The following is a 20,051-nucleotide window of genomic DNA, read 5'->3' as shown; positions in this document are numbered from 1 at the left end:
AAATCAAAGAGGACAGGTATTTTTATTCATTTGATTTATTAATGCATACTAAGCACCTAGCTAAGGTCCCAACATATAATAGGGACTGAAAAACATGTCTTGAATAAATAAACAAACAAATAAATAAATACCTAACTCGGGTTATCATGAGGATTAAACTGAATTGATGAATGTAAAGTATTTTTTTTTTTTTGAGACGGAGTCTCACTCTGTCACCCAGGCTGGGGTGCAGTGGCACCATCTCAACTCACTGCAAGCTCCGCCTCCTGGGTTTACGTCATTCTCCCGCCTCAGCCTCCCAAGTAGCTGGGACTACAGGCGTCTGCTGCCACGCCCGGCTAGTTTTTTGCATTTTTAGTAGAGACAGGGTTTCACCGTGTTAGCCAGGATGGTCTCGGTCTCCTGACCTTGTGATCCACCCGCCTCAGCCTCCCAAAGTGTTGGGATTACAGGCGTGAGCCACCGCGCCCGGCTGAATGTAAAGTATTTAAACAGGCCAGAGACACAGTCACTACCATGTTATCTATTACTATTAAAGAGTTTAGAGTCTTAGACCAATATGTTAATAACGACTGTCTCTGATTTATGGGATTATAGGTAATTTTCATTTTGTTCTTTGGAATTTTTGTATCTTTTAAATTTTCTGTGATAGATAATCAGGAAAAGAAAAATAGTAAGTTATTAAGTTAAAAGAAAATTTGGTTGGTATACATTGGATAGTAGGGAGAATGAAAATTCCTGATGGACATCACCTCTCTTGGAAAGAGCAATTGATTTGACAGCAAGTTTTTTTGTTTTTTTGAGACAGAGTCTCACTTTGTCGTCCAAGCTGGAATGCGGTGGCATGATCCCAGCTCACTGCACCCTCTGCTTCACAGATTCAAATGATTCTCCTGCCTCAGCCTCCCGAGTAGCTGAGATTACAGGCGTCCGCCATCAAGCCTAGCTAATTGTTGTATTTTTAGTAGAGACAGGGTTTCACCATGTTGGCCAGGCTGGTCTCGAACTCCTGACCTCAAGTGGCCCACCCACCTCAGCCTCCCCAAGTGCTGGGATTATAGGCGTGGACCACCACACTCGGCCTGACGGCAAGTTTTATATGGTTCTTTCTCAGGCTTGACCTCTACATTGTTGAGGACCTGGAACTGTGCCTGGCACAGAGCAAACACTCTGGAAATATTTGCTTGTAATAAGGACAGAGAAGGAAATTGGCATCATGGGATTTGGGAGATATCTGTTCTACTGTTGAAAGCAGCACTGTCAGGCTAAGGAAGTTTTAAACCTCACTGTTTGTCTCAGTTTTCCTGTCAAATAGATAATAAATAGTTGTTTCCCACTGTGACCTGTTAGTGGCCTCATGGAACTATTTCAATAATAAATGATTTCAACAATAAATGATTTCAACAATATCCCTATCAAAATTTTAGCTGCCCTTTTTTAATTTTTTTGCAGAAATTGACAAACTGATCCTAAAATTTATATGAATATACAAGGGACTCAGAATAGCCAAAACAATCTTGGAAAAGAAGAACAAAGTTGGGGGACTCACACCTCCCGATTTCAAAACTTACTACAAAGCTACAATAGTCAAGACAGCAGGGTACTGTAATAAGGATAGAGATTAATGGCACATAACTGAGAGTCCAGAAATACACTGTCAAATATGGTTAGTTGATTTTCAACAAGAGTGGCAAGACAATTCAATGAGGAAAAATAATCTTTTCAACAAATGGCTTGGGGGTAACTGGATTTCCTCATGCAAAACAATGAAGTTGAACCCCCTAATATCATATCATATCATATATCATATCAAAATTAATTTAAGGCTGAATGTGGTGACTTACACCTGTAATCCCAGCACTTTGGGAGGCCAAGGCAGAAAGAGCCAAGAGTTTGAGACCAGCCTCAGCAACACAGCAAAACCTTATGTCTACAAGAAAAAAATTTTTTTAATTAGCCTGGCATAGTGGTACAATCTGTGGGACCTGCTACTGGGGAAGCTGGGGCAGTAGGATCACTTGGGCCCAGGAGGCTGAGATTGCAGTGAACCATGTTCATGCCACCTCATTCCAGCTAGGGTGCCAGAGAGAGACTTTCTCTATCTCTCAAAAAAAAAAAAATTTTTTTTTAAATTCAAAATGGATTGTAGGCCAGTGCAGTGGTTCACACTTGTAATCCCAGAAGTTTGGGAGGCTGAGGTGGGCAGATCACCTGAGGTCAGGAGTTTGAAACCAACCTGGCCAACATGGCAAAACCCCGTCTCTACTGAAAATACAAAAATTAGCTGGGCATGGTAGTGCACACCTGTGATCCCAGCTGCTCAGGAGGCTGAGACAGGAAAATTGCTTGAACCCGGGAGCCAGAGGTTGCAGTGAGCCGAGATTGTGCTACAGCACTCCAGCCTGGGCAACAGAGCAAAACTCCGTCTCAAAAAAAAAAAAAAAAAGTCCGGGTGTAGTGGCTCACGCCTGTAACCCCAGCACCTTGGGAGGTTGAGGAGGGCAGATCACGAGGTCAGGAGATCAAGACCATCCTGGCCAACATAGTGAAACCCCGTCTCTACTGAAATAAAAAAGAAAAAAGAATTAGCCAGGTGTGGTGGTGCACGCCTATAGTCCCAGCTACTTGGGAGGCTGAGGCAGGGGAATTGCTTGAACCCAGGAGGCGGAAATTGTAGTGAGCCGAGATTGTGCCACCACTGCACTCCAGCCTGGGCGACAGAGCAAGACTCCATCTCAAGAAAAAAAAAAAAGATTGTAGACCTAAATGTAAGAGTGAAATGACAAAACTCCTAGAAAAAAACATAGGAATAAATCTTCATGACTTTGGATCATGCATTAGTTTTCAGAATATGACACCATAAGCACAAGTAACTAAGGAAAAAAATGATAAATTGAATTTCCATCAAAATTTAAAACTTTTATGCTTCAAAGGACATCATAAAGAAAGTGAAAAGACAACCTACAAGCTGGGAGAAAATATTTGCAAATCATATATCTAATAAAGGACTTATATCTGGAATATAGATATAGCTCTTGTAAGAACTCTTACAACTTGGTAGTAAAAAGACAACCCAATTTTAAAAAGGGGAAAGAATCTAAATAGCCATTTCTACAATATACAAATGGCTGATAAGCACATGAAAAGATGCTCAACATCATTTGTCATATGAAAAACGCAGGCTGAGGCGGGAGGATTGCTTGAGCCCAGGAGTTTGAGGTTGTAATGAGCCATGATGGTGCCACTGCATTCTAGCTTGGGTGACAGAGCAAGACCCTGACTCTAAGATAAAAGAAAGAAAGGAAAAGAAATGAAGAAAAAAATTGCAAATCAAAACCACAATAAAGTACCCCTTTAAACCCACTAGAACAGCTACAAAAAAAAAAAAAAAAAAAAAATACAAGGAGGGCCAGGTGCGATGGCTCACACCTGTAATCCCAGCACTTTGGGAGGCCGATGCGGGCAAATCCTGAGGTCAGGAGATTGAGCCAATCCTGACTAACATGGTGAAACCCCGTCTCTACTAAAAATACAAAAAATTAGCCAGGCATGGTGGTGGTAGGTGCCTGTAGTCCCAGCTACCTGGGAGGCTGAGGCAAGAGAATTGCTTGAACCCGGGAGGCAGAGGTTGCTATGAGCCAAGATTGCATCACTGCACTCCAGCCTGGGCGACAGAGTGAGACTCCGTCTCGGGGGAAAAAAAAGGTATAAAAACAAGTGTTGGGGCTGGGCGCAGTGGCTCACACCTGTAATCCCAGTCCTTTGGGAGGATGAGGCGAGCCAGTCTTCTGAGGTCATGAGTTCAAGATCAGCCTGGCCAACATGGTGAAACCCTGTATCTACTAAAAATACAAAAATTAGCCTGGTGTGGTAGCGCACACCTCTTCTCCCAGTTTCTCGGAAGGCTGAGCCAGGAGAATGGCTTGAACCAGGAACGTGGAGGTTGCAGTGAGCCGAGATTGCACCACTGCATTCCAGGCTGGGGGATAGATCAGGTCTCCATCTCAAAAGAAAAAAAAAAAGTGTTGGGGAGGATATAGAGAAATCAGAACCCTCATACATTGCTGGTGGGAACGTAAAACAGGGCAACTGCTTTGGAACACAATTTGGTAGTTCCTTAAAAAGTTAAATAAAATTACCATATGACCCAGAAATTTCACTCCTATATATATCCAAGGGAATTTAAAACCTATGTTGATGCAGAACCTTGTACACAAATGTTCATAGCAGTGTTATCCCTAAAAGCCAAAAGGTAGAAACAACCAAAATATCTATCAACTGAAGGATGAATAAACCAAATCCATACAATGGAGGATTACTGAGCCACCAAAAGGAATGAAGTACTGATGCATACAACATGGTTGAACTTCGAAAACATGCTCATAAGTAAAAGAAGCCAGATAGCTGGACACAGTGGCTCACGCCTGTAATCCCAGCACTTTGGGAGGCCGAGGCGGGTGGATCACGAGGTCGGGAAATCAAGACCATCCTGGCTAACACGGTGAAACTCTGTCTCACTAAAAATACAAAAAATTAGACAGGCATGGTGGCGGGTGCCTGTAGTCGCAGCTACTCAGGAGGGTGAGGCAGGAGAATGGCTTGAACCCAGGAGGCAGAAGTTGCAGCGAGTCAAGATGGCTCCACTGCACTCCAACCTGGGCTACAGAGCAAGACCCTGTCTCAAAAAAAAAAAAAAAAAGAAGTGGCTATATATTGTATTATTCTATTTACATGAAATATCCAGAATAGTCAAATTCATAGAGATAGAAAGTAGATTGGTGGTTGCTATGGGATGGGGATGGGGTGGGGAAATGAAAAGTGACTTGATAGGTGCCAGTTTCTTTTTGCAGTGATGAAATGTTCTAAAATTAAATAGTAGTTATGGTTGCACAATTCTGTGACTATACTAAAAATCACTTAATTGTATGCTTTAAAAGGGTGAATTTTATGGCATGTAAAGTACATCTAAGTAAAGCTGTTATTAGAAAAAGAAAAGGGGCCGGATGTGTTGGCCTGTGCCTGCAATCCCAACTACTTGGGAAGCTGAAGCAGGAGGACTGCTTGAGCCCAGAAGTTGGGAGACCAGCCTGGGCAACATAATGAGACACCATCTCTAAAAAATAAAAAAAGGAAAGGAAAAGAAAATAAAAGGATGGGGGCAAGGGGACGGACAGCATCCAAACAAATACCTAATGCATGCAGGGCTTAAAACCTGGATGATGGTTTGATAGATGCAGCAAACCACCATGGCACATGTATAGCTATGTAACAAACCTGCAGGTTCTGCACATATATCCCAGAACTTAAAGTATTAGAAAAGAAAAAAGTAAAAAAGGCTGGGTGTGGTGGCTCATGCCTATAATCCCAGCACTTTGGGAGGCCAAGACAGGAAGATTGCTTGAGCTCAGGAATTTGAGACCAGCCTGGGCAACATGGCAAAAACCCGTATCTACAAAAAAATGCAAAAAATGTGTGGTGGTGCATGCCTGTGGTCCCAGCTACTCGGGAGGTTGAGGTGGGAGGATAGCTTGAGCCTGGGAGGTCACGGCTGCAGTGAACTGTAATCACACCACTGCTCTACAGCCTGGGCAACAGTGCAAGACCATCTCAAAAAAAAAAAAAAAAAAAAAAAAAAAAAAGAAAAGGCAAATGACACAAGGAGGTCTCTTAAACCAGAGCATTGGAAGTTGGACTAGTGCAAAGCTTTCAGGGGACCAAAGTCCCTGCAAGGTCACAGGGGCAGCCTGAATCTTTTCCTTCCTGCCCTACAGTGCAGGCATTCCTGCCCCTTTCCCCGATGTGAAACACAGCCAGCTCTGTGGTCTCTATGAGGTTGCTAAATGATTTTTAGAACCCGAGTTAGCCAGTGGCCCTGTGAGCTGCCAGTCATGCTGAGTGACTGTTCTTTTTTTTTTTTTTTTTTTTTTTTTTGAGACGGAGTCTTGCTCTGTCGCCCAGGCTGGAGTGTAGTGGCCGGATCTCAGCTCACTGCAAGCTCCGCCTTCCAGGTTCACGCCATTCTCCTGGCTCAGCCTCCCGAGTAGCTGGGACTACAGGCGCCCGCCACCTCGCCCAGCTAGTTTTTTGTATTTTTTAGTAGAGACGGGGTTTCACCATGTTCGCCAGGATGGTCTCGATCTCCTGACCTCGTGATCCACCCGTCTCGGCCTCCCAAAGTACTGGGATTACAGGCTTGAGCCACCGCACCCGGCCCTGAGTGACTGTTCTAAAAAGGCCTGACCTCCTTCAAACAGCCCATCTAGAAGGTTCTTGCTCCCCTTGCCTGGAAGGTCTCCTCTGCCCACCTGTGCCTTAGCCCCTCCTTACTCTGCCTCTTCCATAGGGCATTCTGCAGCTCCCTATGGGTTTTTCAAATCTACTCCTTCCTGCCCTGGGCCCTCTTCCCCAAATCACAAGTCATTCGCTTCACCAAATTTGGTGGATCAAAAACCCATCAGGCATGCTTTTATTTTTTAAGAGACAGATTCCTGAAATTCACCCCACTGAAATTCTGAGTCAGTAGGTTGGGGGCAGGCCTGGGACTCTCAAAGCTCCCCCAGGTGATTCTGATGATTAGCCAGATTTGGGAACCTTTGATCCAGTTCACCCTCCCACCCAGTGCTCCAGCATCCCTGCCAAGAGGTTGACTCAGCTTTTCCAAGAAGCATTCCCTGACTTGCCTTGCCGAGGTGGGAGCTCCACCCAAGTGCTTCGAAAATGCTGTGCTCATCATCACCCCCTATCTTAATGCGAATCATGGATTGTCATCGCCTGTTTAAATGTCTCACTCCCCCACTAGACTCTTTGAAGAAGGGGACTGTGTCTTAGTTAATGTATTACCCCCAATACCTGACTTGTAGTAAGGACTTCGTGTATTTATCAAATGAGTGAATGGATGAATGAACACCACTAGAAATCTACTAATATAATACAGTCATTAGCTAAGGTATAATGATTTTGCTTGTACAGCATTTGGTGTGAATAATTTGCCAGTGAAAATATTTATTTGGTTATTCGGTAAAAGGAATTAGGTTTTGATATATCAGCTCTGAAAATCTGGCCGGAAGTTAGCTGTCCTTTAGACAGGTAGGTCCAGCTGTTCTCACAAGTGCGTCATTTAGGAAGACATACCATTCACTGGAAGGATTTGACGTATTATTAAGCTCTGTAGTGTGTAAATGTGAGAGACAATAAAGTATGAGCTGATTTAGATTTATCCATATCTAGTCAAGGGCAGATTCACATTTTGAGGGGCTTGAAGCTTGGACAATTTTGGAGGCCTTCTTTTTAAAAAGCTCTTGTTTCTCTACCACCCCCAAACTTCTAGTGCCAGGAGCCCAGGACAAGCTCATTTTGTGACATCACATCTGACCCTATGCCTTTATGACATGCCAGGAGGGTCTTTACAGTGAGTAAAGGCATATTCCTGGATGTCATCCCTGTACTGATATAGCTAGCAATAACTTCTTATCTACTTAAGTGACAGCATACCACATATGTCTCCCACATCTCATAAATATGTCCCCAACATCCCATACTAAATGTAGTTCCAATGCAACTTCCTCTTTTTTTTTTTTTTTTTTATTATTATACTTTAAGTTCTAGGGTACATGTGCATAACGTGCAGGTTTGTTACATATGTATACCTGTGCCATGTTGGTGTGCTGCACCCATCAACTCGTCAGCACCCATCAATTCATCATTTATATCAGGTATAACTCCCCAATGCAATCCCTCCCCCCTCCCCCCCCATGATAGGCCCCGATGTGTGATGTTCCCCTTCCCGAGTCCAAGTGAACTCATTGTTCAGTTCCCACCTATGAGTGAGAACATGCGGTGTTTGGTTTTCTCTTTTTGTGCAACTTCCTCTTAGCTGGATCTCCAGGATGCCCATGGCCTCTCCAATGTCATTGACATCAGCGGAAAGTGGTGGAGGGGAAGTTAGGGTAGAGACAAAGAACTAGTTAACGTATCTTAACTTTGAAATTTTTATAAAAACAGATTACCATGAGAGCACACAGTAGTCCCCTCCCAGAGCCATGAAAGAGGACAGTGCAGTGGAGGGGCCATGAAGCTTAAACTCTGTTTAATTTCATGATAAATGCACCTTTGCAAATGAACATTTATTGAGCATCCCTTACATGCCAAGCACTGTTTCAGGCACTCAGAATGAAGTGGTGAATAAAATAATCAAAGCCCATGACCTCATGGGACGCACATCTAGACTAGTTAAAATAGGTGTGTTTTCTTGGTTTATGAGGACAGGAACATTGGATGTATTGGCCACTACTGCCTGACTCTCAATAAATATTTGTGCAATGAATAAATGAAAGATGGAATGAATGAAACATTTCAGAACTAAAAAGTATTGTGCTGTTGAGATTTGGTATGTCAATGAAATTCGGTACAAATTACAAAGTTGCTACAAAGCCTGTGAAAAATTATAAGGACGATAATGACATGGGTGTTGTACCACAGTTTTCCAAGATCCAAGCAGGACTATTGTTCTGACATGTATTCACATTGGCAGGTAACCAGAGATTCCTCTTCCTTTCTGGAACGAAATTGGCACTCCAGTTAGTACACCTCCAAGGCAGGCCCTCCCTCAGGTTTGGAAGGTTAAAAACAGGGAGAGACAAGTGAGAACCAGTCCCAGTCCTGTGTCACCGACTCCTCCTGCTTCTGCCCGCTGGCTGCAGGAGCTACTGGAGATATGGCCCTCACAGCTGCTCATCTGTCACAGCATTCACTACAGGTGATCGGGTAACCTCTCCCTCCCATTGGCCCCTACCACCACCACCACCACCTTCTACTTCACAGGAGATAGAGGTAATCAGAGGACAATGCCCACAGTCACCAAACCTGCAACGTTACTGCACCTGAGTCCATCTTCCCCTTCATTCCTCTGTTAAGGATGGAACGAGCCCCAGCTGCATCATTTATTAGCTCTGTGACATGGAGCAATTGTGAGGGCTTCAGTTAAAGATTGCCTCTACTTTTTTTTTGAGACGGAGTCTCACTCTGTCTCCAGGATGGAGTTCAGTGGCACTATCTCGGCTCACTGCAACCTCTGCCTCCCAGGTTCAAGCAATTCTCCTGCCTCAGCCTCCCGAGTAGCTGGGACTACAGGCATGTACCACCATGCCCAGCTAATTTTTTATATTTTAGTGGAGACGGGGTTTCACCATGTGGGTCAGGATGGTCTCGATCTCCTGACCTCGTAATCTGCCCGCCTCAGCCTCCCAAAGTGCTGGCATGGTCCCCACTATTTTTTTTTTTTATTATTTTTTTGAGATGGAGTCTCCTCTGTCGCCCAGGCTGGGGTGCAGTGGCATGATCTTGGCTCACTGCAAGCTCTGCCTCCCGGGTTCACACCATTCTCCTGCCTCCGCTTCCCAACTAGCTGGGACTACAGGCGCCCGCCACCACGCCTGGCTAATTTTTTTGTGTTTTTACTAGAGACAGGTTTCACCATGTTAGTCAGGATGGTCTCGATCTCCTGACCTCGTGATCTGCCTGCCTCGGCCTCCCAAAGTGCTGGGATTACAGGCGGGAGTCACTGCACCTGGCCAAGGATGGTCCACACTTTTAAATGAGAAGAATAGTACCTACTCTCTAGGGTGGTTGTGGTCATTAAATGAGATGATAGAGCCAAATGCAGTGGCTCATGCATGTAATCCCAGCACTTTGGGAGGTTGAGGTGGAAGGATTGCTTGAGCCCAGGAGTCTGGGACCATCCTGGGTACCATGGTAAGACTTCATCTCTAAAAGAAATTTTAAAAATTAGCTGGGCATGGTGGCACATATCTGTAGTCTCCACTACTTGGGAGACTAAGGTGGGAGGACTGCTTGAGCCCAGGAGGTCAAGGCTGCAGTGAGCCATGATTGTACCACTGCACTCCAACCTGGACAACTGAGCAAGACCTTGTCTCAAACACACAAACAAACAAACAAACAAAAAGACATAATGGAAAAGGTACATGGTGCCTGGCACGAGAAACTTTCTTTAATTATTAATATTGCTGTTACTATTCTTATCATTTCTGTCCAAGGCCAATGTCTTCCATGGTGTCTTGCCTTTTCAGAAACTCCGCTTCTATCAGTTATTCACTCTCCCTGTTTCTTCAGCCTTTCTTCTATAGCCTCCTACCCATCACCATATAAACAAATACAATTTACTTCAATTTTTTAAAATGACAATGTAATTAAGAACTTTCCTTGACCTCACCTGCCCCTCTATCTGTCATTCTTTCTCAACTGCAATCTTTGAAGAGTAGCTCGCATTCACGGTCTCTGTGATGCTGTTTTCCTCCGTTCCTTTCTGCATCTACCCAGCACTTGTTGGAGTCAGACTTATCAAGGTCACTAAAACCTTCCTGTGGCTTGATCCAGTGACTGCCTTGAGTCTTTTATTCCTTGACCTCTCAGTAGCTTCCCAAGTTGCTTATTGTTCCTCCTTTGATGTGCTTTTCATCCCCTGACTTCAGGACGTCCTGCTCTTTAACTCCTTTAACTCCTACTTTCCCAGTCACTCCTCCCAGTGTCCTGTGTGGGCTCCTCTCCCTTTGTGAGTTCTTCAGCTTCTGCTCATCCCTAAGTGGCTGTATTCTCTCCTGGTCTAGCCCTCATTTTGTTCTCTTCTTACTCTTCCCTCTCCTCTGGTTCATCCCAATGATTCTGAGGCTTCCATTATCATCTAAAGCTGGAAATCAATCATCCAGTGCCGACAGTCCAGACCTCTCTCCCAGGCTCCAGACACATAAATCCAGCTGTCTGCTGCCATTCCCCATTTACATTCCCCACAGGCCCCTCAACATCCACATGCTCAAAATAAGCTCTTCATCTTCCCCCATAAACTAGTCCTTCCTCCTGTTTCCTATTTCAGTGAACGGCATCTCCCTGGACCCAGTTGCCCACGCTAGAAACTTGAGAGTCTCCCTTTACTTCTTCTTTATCCAATCAATTAACAAGGCCTGTCCATTATCCCGCCTATAAATCTCTCAACTCCATTTGTTTCTTTTCACTTACACAGTCACTACTCTCTTGTAACTGGCCTTCTTGTTTCCAACTCCCTCCCTTCTCCAGGATAAAACGCAGAATCTAGGCAGGTTGGGTGAGACTGGAGGGGCAGGCTCTGCTCCCTGTGATAGGCCCTTGCTTACCTCTCCAACCTCAGGTCTTTTCTCTTCTTCACCACCTACCCTTCGCTCCAGCCATACAGCTCCACTTTTACTTTCCAAAAAGCCAGGCTCCTTCTTGTCTTTGGGCCTTTGATTCTGCCACTCACTCTAAATAGATTAATCTTTGCAGCCTTAAGTCTTTGTTACCACTGGGGCCATCCCCCCGACAGCTCCACTTATTTACCCTACTGTAACATTCCCCACACTGTGCCCCAACTGCCTGTTTGCCTGTCTTCTCATCTAGTCTACAAACTCCTTGATGAAGGGACTCAGCCTCTTTTGTTCACAGCTGAACAAGACTCTAAGTAGCACTTGGCTTGAGGTAGGTGCTGGACATGTGATTGCTGGGTGAATGAATGGAGGACATGTGATTGCTGAGTGAATAAATGGAGGACATGTGATTGTTGGGTGAATAAATGGAGGACATGTGATTGCAGGGTGAATAATGGAAGACAAGAGATTGTGGGGTGAATAAATGGAGGACATGGGATTGTTGGGTGAATGAATGGAGGACACGTGGTTGTTGAGTGAATAAATGGACACGTGATTGCTGGGTGAATGAATGGAGGACGCGTGATTGTTGGGTGAATGAATGGAGGACACATGATTGTTGGTGAATGAACGGAGGACACGTGATTGCTGGGTGAATGAATGGGCCACTGGTTCTTCTACATATCCATGCAGCCAGTAGAAACCTGGTCCTCAGAGGTTACCGTGTAAGCTTTTTAAGCACCTCTTTTCTGACAGCTCAACACTGACCCACACATTCTTTCCACTGCCAAGCCTCAAACTCTGAGCCGGGGGTGGAGGAGAAAAGAGGTGGGGTGACCTTCCTTTGGAACAGAACGTGGATTCTCTCTTTTCTGAGGTCAAGTCTACCAGCTCCCTCCCTTATTCATTTCTTCTCCACCCCTTAGCATCAATGTATCATCACTTACCCATTTTGCCTTCCTTTCTGTGTCAGAAGAGGAGGGGTCCCTCCTTCCAGCCAAGGTTAGCCCTTCTATGAGAGCCCTTGGTTCTATGCCTCTTAGGAATCATCATGAACCCATTGTCCCGTTGTCTTCCCGTTTAACAGCATCCTCTCTGTGGTCTCCTTCCTTTCTACAGATACACAAACTGAATGAAGTTTCTTGTCTTGAAAACCTCGTGACTTTTTCTTTTCTTTTTCTTTTGATACAGGGTCTCACTCCTGTCACCCAGACTGGAGTGCAGCAGTGTGATCAAAGCTCACTGCAATCCCTACCTCCTGGGCCCAAGTGATCCTCCTGCTTCAGCCTCCCAAGTAGCTGGGACCACAGGCATGTGCCACCACGCCTGGATAATTTTTGTATTTTTTGTAGAGACAGGGTTTCACTATGTTGCCCAGTCTGGTCTCGAACTCCTGGGTTTGAGTGATCCACCCACCCTCGCCTCCCCAAGTGCTGGGATTACAGGTATGAGCCACTGCGTCTGGCCAACAAATTATTTTAAAAAGGATTTTCCACTATACTTTCTGCCTCCACTGTTTTCACCCTCTCGCTCTTTCCTCCCGGCTCCCTCTCCTTCCCATCTATATTGAACATGCTTTCTTTAAGGTCACAAATGACTTAGTCCGGCTCATGTTTGAGGCTTGCCCCTACTCTCTACTGACACATATGCCCCAGGTTTCTGCCTCACCTTCCCCATTGTCCAACAAGGGTTTATTGAGCACCTGTTCTGTGTGCAGCCCGGTGGTGGGGAAGGAAGAGTTATCAAAAAGTGGCCTCTGAACTCAGAGGTGTGACTAAGACACACACACGGAACTCTACTGAACAGTGGATGGCAGAATATTAGGCCAAGTTACGTGGCACAGACTGTGCTTCCCATCAGGGAAGAGAGAGAACAGCCAGGCTGGAACAGGCAAAGAAATCTTGAAGCTTAAGGTACGAGCTAAGATAAACTCTATGATGGGTGGGATTTTAGGGAGTGGGAGTGGAGTTGGGAAGCAAGTGCCAGGTTACAGTAAGACAGGGGCAAGGCCTCTACCATCTAAGATTCCTTCAGAGATTTTCTTCACATTAAAATGTAAATAACTGAGAAGGACTAAAACTGTAACCTATTTAAGTTGTACTTGCATTTTACATTAAAGACTTCAACTAAGAAGATGCAGTCTTTTTTTTTTTTTTTTTTTTTTTTTTTGAGATGGAGTTTCGCTCTTGTTGCCCAGGCTGGAGTTTAGTGGAGTGATCCTGGCTCACTGCAACCTCCGCCTCCCGGGTTCAAGCGATTCTCCTGCCTCAGCCTCCCAAGTAGCTGGGATTACAGGTATGCGCCACCATGCCCAGCTAATTTTGTATTTTCAGTAGAGACCACCATGTTGGCCTGGCTGGTTTTCAACTCCTGACCTCAGGTGATCCGCCTGCCTCGGCCTCCCAAAAGTGCTGGGATGGTGTGAGCCACTGCACCGGGCCTGTAGTCTTAATGATAGAATTTCAGCCATTTCCTGATTTAGAAAAGAATATAATAGTAACGAAAAACCGAAAGAAGAGTCATCCCTCTCTCTGTTCAGTTTGCAAGTTTTCCCCTATAAGAATCATGCATGGGGCTGGGCTCAGTGGCTTATGCCTGTAATCCCAGCACTTTGGGAGGCCAAGGAGGGTGGATCACGGGAGGTCAGGAGTTTGAAATCAGTCTGACCAACAAGATGAAACTCCGTCTCTACTGAAAATACAAAAAATTAGCCGGGCATGGTGGTGCGTGCCTGTAATCCCAGCTACTCCAGAGGCTAAGACAGGAGACTCACTTGAACCCAGGAGGCGGAGGTTGCAGTCAGCCAAGGTCGTGCCATTGCACTCCAGCCTGGGCAACAAAAGAGAAATTCCACCTCAAAAAGAAAAAAAAAAAAGAAAAGAAAAGAAAAGGAAAAAAGAATCATGCATGAATATAACAGCTCTGCCATGCAAATATTTTCCTTGATATGAGGTCAGAGCCAGGCCTCGGGCACACACAACCGCATATCCTCCCAATAGGCACTTTGCTCTCAGTGTAGGCTTGATACCATCTCTGTTCAGTGTGCTGTTATATTTGAGGTGTTATTTTAATCAAAACTATGTTTTTTCTTTTAAAAGATCCTCTTTTATTTTTTGCAAAATGATTTGCAAGTAATAATAATAGCAGACGCTTAGCTAGTGTATACTGGAGACAGATTCTGCACTAAATGCTTTGCATATAGTTGCCCCCACATAATCTTTCAAAATAACACTGTGAAGAAGGTTCTTTTATAATCCCCATTTACACATGAGGAAACTGAGGCAGCTGGGTTAAATAACTTGCTGGGAAGTTGAGGAGTTAGGATTCCACTCAGGAAGTGGGGGAAGGGGAGGCAGTTATATGACTTCCCTCTTGCAGGAAGTTCTCATTGACCTGCCAGCTTCCCACGCTACTGACAGTGGCTTCTGAGCTCCTGAAGCTTCAGAAATGTTTACATTTTATTAGTGTAATGATAGTTTGCGGTATCTAACCCATAGCAGTGTTTCTCAAACTGTGCGAAGGACTGATTTGATTTATTTATTTTTTATTTTTTTTTTGAGACAGAATCTCACTCTGTGACCCAGGCTGGAGTGCAGTGGCGCAATCTCGGCTCACTGCAGGCTCCGCCTCCCAGGTTCACACCATTCTCCTGCCTCAGCCTCCCGAGTAACTGGGACCACAGGTGTCCGCCACCATGCCCTGCTAATTTTTTGTGTTTTTAGTAGAGACGGGGCTTCATCATGTTAGTCAGGATGGTCTCAATCTCCTGACCTTGTGATCCGCCCACCTTGGCCTCCCGAAGTGCTGGGATTACAGGTATGAGCCACCACACCCGGCCAATTTGATTTTATTTTTAAAAATTTCTAGGGGCCGGGCATGGTGGTTCATGCCTGTAATCCCAGCACTTTGAGAGGCCAAAGTGGGTAAATCACCTGAGGTCAGGAGTCCAAGACCAGCCTGGCCAACATGGTGAAACCTCGTCTCTATTAAAAATACAAAAAATTAGCTGGGCGTGGTGGCAGGTGCCTGTAATCCCAGCTACTCAGGAGGCTGAGGCAGGAGAATTGCTTGAACCCAGGAGGTGGAGGTTGCAGTGAGCTCAGATCATGCTATTGCACTCCAGCCTGGGCGATAAGGGCAAAACTCTGTCTTAAAAAAAAAAATTTGGCTAGGCACAAAGGCTTACACTTGTAAATCCAGCATTTTGGGAGGCCGAGATGGGAGGATCCCTTCATCCCAGGAGTTCAAGACCAGCCTGGGAAACATGAGACCCCCCCATCTCTTTTTTTTTTTGAGACGGAGTCTCGCTCTGTCGCCCAGGCTGGAGTGCAGTGGCCGGATCTCAGCTCACTGTAAGCTCCGCCTCCTGGGTTTACGCCATTCTCCTGCCTCAGCCTCCCGAGTAGCTGGGACTACAGGCGCCCGCCACCTCGCCCGGCTAGTTTTTTTGTATTTTTTTAGTAGAGACGGGGTTTCACTGTGTTAGCCAGGATGGTCTCCATCTCCTGACCTCGTGATCCGCCCGCCTCGGCCTCCCAAAGTGCTGGGATTACAGGCTTGAGCCACCGCACCCGGCAAGACCCCCATCTCTTAAAAAAAAGAAAAAAGAATTAGCTGGGTGTGGTGGCTCATACCTATAGTCCCAGCTGCTATTCAGAAGGCTGAGGCAAGAGGATCACTTGAGCCCAGGAATTCAAGGTTGCAGTGAGCTTTGATCGTGCCACTGCACCCCAGCCTGGGTGACAGAGCAGGACCCTGTCTCAAAAAAGAAAAAAAATGTCCTAATCATTGTATACAAACAATTTGATAATTGTTATGAGTTTCTAAATCCTCTCAATTTCTGTACTTATCTTGTTCCATATGAATAGCGAACAGTTTGCAGGCCAACACCAGTTCAAGGATGGTATTTTGATGGGCACCAATATGTGGTATCAACAAAGCAGCTTCATACTTTTTAAATTTCATTTCATTCATTCAATATAGATTTTTTAAGTGCTTACTACATAGCAGGCACCCAACTAGGTGCTACAAATCAAGTAGGAAAAAAGAACAAGGGGGCCTTCATGAAGTTAACATTCTAGCAGGGAAAGTAGAGTTGAAACAATTAACTGAAAATTAATTAATTTTTATAATTAATTATAAAAATAAATACCACTGGGAGTGGTGGCTCACCCCTGTAACCACTGGGAGTGGTGGCTCACCCCTGTAATTTGGGAGGCTGAGGGAGGTGGATCACCTGACGTCAGGAGTTCAAGACCAGCCTGGCCAACATGGTGAAACCCCATCTCTACTAAAAATACAAAAAAATTAGCTGGGCATGGTGGTGGGCACCTGCAATCCCAGCTACTGGGGAGGCTGAGGTAGAGAACTGCTTAAACCCAGGAGGCAGAGGTTGCAGTGAGCCAAGATCGTGCCACTGCACTCCAGCCTGGGCAACAAAAGTGAAACTCCATCTCAAAAATAAAATAAAATAAATAAAAATTAAAAATTAATACTAAGGAGAAGATCAGAATACTCAGCACTCCTATTGGGGTTCCCAAAGCTAGGCTGATGGGTAAGGGAATGCTTCTCTAAGGAATCCTTCATCTTAGAGCTGAAGAATGAGCAGGGGCTGCAAGGCCCCAAATGGGGAAAGAGGGTTCTAGGGAGAAGGAGGGACAGAGAGAGAGCCCTGGAGCAGAGAGACACACAGGAGGCTGCTGAAATAGTGTCCTGCAGGTCTCTAGAGCCCATGCCAAGGACGGTGCATTTTATCTCAAGAGCCATGGAAATCTCCTGAAGGGTTTTAAGCTGGGGCTGGGCAAAATGGTCAGATTTGCCTTTTAAAAGTCACACTTACACTTTCCCAGTAATTTAAACACAACAGATTTTCATAATAATTGTAACAGGGAACTAACAATTCATTACAGAGATTTTCACATATGAACAAAAAGTTTGGGACTGCTATCCTATCGAAAGAGTTATTTGTGATTCCCATGGCTCTATAAACACATGATGTAGACAGTCACTTACGCCTCCAAAGAAGTCGCTATGCTTCTTCTGCCTCCTCCTCTCAGTCCCTATCATCCTCTAAGTAACATCTTAAGAAGAGTGGCTGTGTGAGGTATGTGACCAAACTCCACCCACTCCTCTTCTTTTGCACTAACAGAACCACAATTTAGTTCAAGCCAGCAATATTCCCAGGAAAAACTCATTTTTAGCCCTATTAAAAATGACCATGTGACACAGTTCTGGCCCATGGGAAGACAGCAGAAATCTGCTGAGGATTCAGGGAAACCTTTTGCTTTCCAGATGAAAGGAGGCCATCTGACTAATACAGTTCTGTCCCCTTCTTCCTACCTTAAAAATCAGTTGTAAGTCCCAGAGGTGCTGCAGCCATCTTACCACCATGAGGCAACAAGCACAAAGATGAAAATCCAACATGGTAAGGTTGGTGGGACAGAAAGAAACTGAGTCCTTGAGGACTAGGCCTGGACTGTCCACTTCTGTTCTTCTTGTTACATGAGAAAGATAAACCCCCATTGGCTGAAGCTGCTGTAAGTCTGGTTTTCCGATGCTTCAAGTTGAAAGTAAGTGAGCTTCCCAATTGGAAATGGATGGTCCACAAAATCAGATCAACTTGCATAGCACAGTCTTCTCCCCGCTGCAGCCATTCCCATCTTTGAACATCTAGATATTTCAAAGAAAGAGACTTTTCTATTATTTCTGACATCGCTTCGCCCTTCTCACCAGGAGCTGTAATGGGATAAGCAGGCTCTGCCATGGGTCCTTTGTTTCCTAAAAGGGGAAGGCTGGCGACGAGGCTTCGTGGAAAATGCTGATATACTACACCACATCAGAATGTGCTGTTCTCATTTATTTTTTAATACAAACCCATCTTTGCATGTGGGCACTGGCAAAGAGTTGATGGTTACGAAATGTTGGGCGACAGTGGTAATATGGGAGGTGACACACAGCAAAGGAATCTCATCTTCAAATTACACAGAACACAAAACCATTGTGGTTCATGACATAGCTCCCACATTCTTTCCATATTTATCCAGCGGGGCTCCAGTGAATTGGACGGTGCCTTCTGCTTGTTTAGTGAGTGTGTAAAACTCCTGGACAGGGTTGTGTGAAGCAATGTGTAAAAGCCATGGTCGCCAGCCTGCTACCGCTACCTAATGTCCATTTTCCTCTGTGCCAGGAGCTCTGTGGAGAACCAATCCGCAGCTCTGTCACCCAGGCTGGAGTGCAGTGGTGCTATCTCAGCTCACTGCAGGCTCCACTTCCCGGGTTCACACCATTCTCCTGCCTTAGCCTTCCGAGTAAGTGGGACTACAGGCGTTCACCACCACGCCCAGCTAATTTTTTGTACTTTTAGTAGAGACGGGGTTTCAAAGTTCGTACAACATTCAGGAAAGAAGTTCAGGAAGTAGTTGTCAGAAATGATGCACGCTACAGTTACTATATTCAGTGCCAAAGCAATTCATTTATTTTTACAGACACACACAAGCAGAAAGGGTGAATTCAAAGGTAGTCCTCCGGGCAGAGAAAACATTGCAATTCTAGACACACACTGTCAAGAAGCCCATATGTCTGCAATGTAAAGGGCTTTTTTAAGATTATAAGCTGTCTTTCAGACACAGCAGCTTCTTCTAAAAATAATTCCATTTGATCAGACAAAGTGGGAAGAATGCTACTGGTTGGTATCTCAGGGGCAAAGATAGAATCCAAACAGAGTATAATCTCTCATGCCTACAAAAGGGCCCTAGGAAGGACTATTCATCAAATAGGAGATGTTTTAAAGGAACACATACACTATGAGAGTGGCCAAAGGAAAATAGAAAATACTGAAATATATGCAAAATGAAGCCTCTGTGGTTTATAATGAGGCTGAAATCTCACTGATGGGGTCTGGCTTAACTCTGAATTAAGAGAATGAAGCTGAAATCCCCCTGACCTTGAGGCAGCAGCTGAAGACTTTAATGTATGTACATTTTCAGTCACTCAACTTTTGTAACATCTGGAGCATGATTAATGCTGTAAGGGGTTTAAGAACTTTTATTGGCACTAATAGTCATTGGTTGCCACTAAAAAGTGGTCCTGCTGCCAGCAAAACAAATGGTCAGGCATTTAAAGCCCCTATCAGGGTGGAAAAGGGCATTTTGCCAATTTTAATTTCCTCTTGGAAACCGTGTGGTTAATTTTCCAAACTATGTTTGAACTTCAAAAGTCCATACTTGCTTCACTGGGTTAGATGGGCTTTCTGGTATTTCAAAGAAGTTTAAAAAATCTTTGGAAAGTCTAAAAGTTTTAAGATAACAATTTGGAGAAAAAAGAAATATTATCAATATATGTGCAGAAAAATACCTTAGGAAAATTTAAAATATTAACAGCAGTTATGTGTGGAGTAGTAGAATTACTACTTATTTACACATTTTTCATTTTCCAAAATTTCTATTGTAAGCATACATTATTTTTATAATCAAAAGACTTTATAAAATACTTTTAAGAGGAAAAAAATATTTCAAGACTTCCTTCAAAAACCAGGCAGCTTTCTATAAAGAAAAAGGTGAGTTAGGCCAGGCACGGTGGCTCACACCTGTAATCCCAGAATTTTGAGAGGCTGAGGCAGGAGGATCCCTTGAGGTCAGTAGTTAAAGACCAGCCTGGCCAATATGGTGAAACCTTATCTCTACTAAAAATACAAAAATTAGCTGGGCCTGGTGGCACACACCTGTAATCCCAGCTACTTGGGAGGCTGAGGCAAGAGAGTCGCTTGAACCCAAGAGGTGAATGTTGCAGCGAACCAAACTCGTGCCACTGCACTCCAGCCTGGGTGGCAGAGTGAGACCATCGCAAAAAAAAAAAAAAAAAGGAAAAGAAAGACAGAAAAGA

The 20,051-nt window shown here is 44.6% G+C and overlaps 1 long non-coding RNA gene across 1 annotated transcript in view; it reads right to left on the bottom strand.

The window, feature by feature from the left end:
• The window catches only part of LOC111536995, a 50,428-nt gene extending 32,413 nt beyond the window's left edge, over positions 1 to 18,015 (bottom strand). The window contains exon 1 of the long non-coding RNA XR_002729880.1: positions 17,511 to 18,015. This is a non-coding gene — a long non-coding RNA (uncharacterized LOC111536995). The remainder of the gene's footprint in view (positions 1 to 17,510) is intronic.
• Between the last annotated feature and the right edge of the window lie 2,036 nt (positions 18,016 to 20,051).

The sequence above is a fragment of the Piliocolobus tephrosceles genome, chromosome 1 (assembly GCF_002776525.5).
Source record: "Piliocolobus tephrosceles isolate RC106 chromosome 1, ASM277652v3, whole genome shotgun sequence".
NCBI lineage: Eukaryota > Metazoa > Chordata > Mammalia > Primates > Cercopithecidae > Piliocolobus > Piliocolobus tephrosceles.
The sequence above is the reverse complement of the archived record's forward strand: the minus strand, read 5'-3'. Positions and strand labels throughout refer to the sequence as shown.